Here is a 2,461-nt window from a genome sequence, read left to right as displayed (position 1 = left end):
TCCACAGAGACGGAAGGTAGGGCTTCCAAGCAGGAGTCTCCAAGGCAAAAGTGAGCAGGCAGGTAAGCAGAGAAAATCTGGGAAAACGTGGAGAGCTGGGTCTGGGTGGGCAGTGGTTGTTAGGGTTTGACCACTGATTATGAAGGCCTTGAGCACAGGCCCGGGAGTGTGGACCTTTGTCCCCGGGACCCTGAGAAACCACTGCGGCCCTCGGCCAGGGGCAGCCTGTAGGGGAAGGATTGTGAGAGGATAAGTGTGTGGAGACTGCTGGATTCAGGGAGTGGCACCGACAAAGTCCGAATTAGGGAATGGTGGGGTGGGGAACAAGAGTGACCAGAGGGACACCCATCGATAGAACTTGGACCTCGTAGGAAAGCCTGCAGGAAGGAGAAGTCCCGAATGGGGATGGGAGCCCCTCCATCCAAATCTCCTTCTTCAGAGTCTCTTCTCTGTAGGGAGACATGGGAGCCTGTAGCACTGAATGGCCCCAGGATCCTGGGCAGAGGAGCTGGACCCGGGCTGCCCCTCCTACCCCTCTTGCAGTTTCCACGGGGTAGAAGGTAGACTGCGGGCAGCATGCAGCTTCCCTCTGATGTCCCATTCAGCGTTCAGTCTGGGATCTCTTTGATTGTCACCCCTTTTCTGAGGAAAGCCCTCCAGGCCTGAGGTGGGTAGACCGAGGTAGAAAGCTTGAGGTAAGGGTCTGAGGAATTTGTCAGGAATTGGGAGACTGGGTCTCAGTGCCCCCACCTTCCCTCATGCTCAGCGCTTCTTCCAGATGGAAAAGGAGAAGCAAGTGGGAAGAGAGTAGAGGTGGGCTCCCCTCCTCTGAGAGCTTTGTGAAGGCCCCGCCCCTCTCTCCACCCTGAGGCCTGAGAGCTCCCTGCAGGCAGCACGATCTTTGCAGCACGATCTTTGTTTCCACGAGAACCCAGGCTCCAGGAGATGTCACTTCTTCTGGATAAACTGGGAGAGGGGGAGCTGGGGGGAAGCTCGCTTTCAGGATCAGGAGGCCAGGCCCCAATCCCAGCTTCTACTCCCCCTTTCTGGGTGATCCTGGGGCAGACCCTCCCTCTCTCCAGAGCCTCGGGTCTCCATTAACAGGGCAGCACTAGCCTATCCCTGAGGCCTGGACTCCTGCAGTCCCCTACCCTGAGCCTGCCTTGCAGGGCGGGCTGTGGGATGATTAAAGGGATGATAGATGGGAGAAGCGCTGGGGAGCCCAGAGCACCAGACAAGTGCGAGGGAAATTACCAGTCAACCCCCTATTGAGCACGTGATCCAGCAGCCTCACGATTTATTATAGGCATTATTATTAATGACGTTAATAATGATGCCGACACCACCATCCGCTGCTCGTACCAGGCTTTTGTTTTCATTTAAAACACACCCCCTCCATGATCCTCATCCCTCTTGTGAGTACAAGATTTTATATCCTGATGTGAAGTGGGTAAACTGAGGCAGAGGGCTGCTGTGTGACTGATTAACCAAGGTCGGTGAGCAAGTCAGCTCTGCCAGTTCCCAGCTGGAGATTTTCACCCCCAGACCAGGCCGTCCCTTCCCACTCCCTCTCATGTGCTTATTGGCCCTCTAGCCCTTTCCTGTGTGTCCTGCCAGCTTCTGGACTTAACATAGTGAGCCCTGGACTGGCGCCGACAGGCTTGAGTTAAAGCTACCTTCTTTACCTGTTGGCTGTGTGGCTTTGGGCAAGTTGTGCTTCCTCTCTGCCCCCCTCCCCAAGCCTCAGTTTCCCCATCTGCCACATTGGGGCTCCTGATCTTCTCAGTGTCATAGTGAAGGTTAAGGACTTTGGTGGAAGTACCAGCTCAGGGTCTGGACATTGTCCTGGATGTTAAGCTGCACCCAGTGAACCCCTCAGGCCAGCACTCAGCCAGCAGGGTGGAGGGCTATTTTCTCATTCAGACTGGGCTGGAAAGTCACCTGTGGTTTCCAGGACCCGTTTTCCAAAAGCTACTCTTTGTGTGTGCAAGCAAGAGTAGCGTGTGGGTGAACTGTCTGGCTGAAGCCAGTGGTGAAGTCTCATTCTACCTGAAAGGACCCCAGGTGACAGCAGTATGACAGGTAGCCCATGTTAGGGGCCATGGCCTGCATCCCCCACACCACCCCATTCCCCAGTGGTGAATGGACGGTGATGAGTAAAGCAAAAGCTGACCCTCTCCTTTACAGCCTCTCTGGTCCCCAGCCCACATGCTGAGCTCCTTGGGGCTCCAGGGAGAAGGAGGAGTTGTGCCCCCACAGTTGGCACCTGAGCAGGACTCAACCCCCTGACTGACCACCTGAGCAAGTGAGAATCACAGAATTTAGCTCCTGGCCACTACTTTCCTGATCACATTTCCTCCCATCCCTTCTCCATCCTGAGCTCTGCTGGCTAGGGCATCTATCCCCACCCATAGCTTTTCAGTGTCTGCCTCCCCATATGCCCCTGCCAGCATCAACCAAT

The sequence above is a fragment of the Pteropus alecto genome, unplaced genomic scaffold (assembly GCF_000325575.1).
Source record: "Pteropus alecto unplaced genomic scaffold, ASM32557v1 scaffold155, whole genome shotgun sequence".
Classification (NCBI taxonomy): Eukaryota; Metazoa; Chordata; class Mammalia; order Chiroptera; family Pteropodidae; genus Pteropus; species Pteropus alecto.
This window is presented reverse-complemented; position numbering follows the sequence as displayed.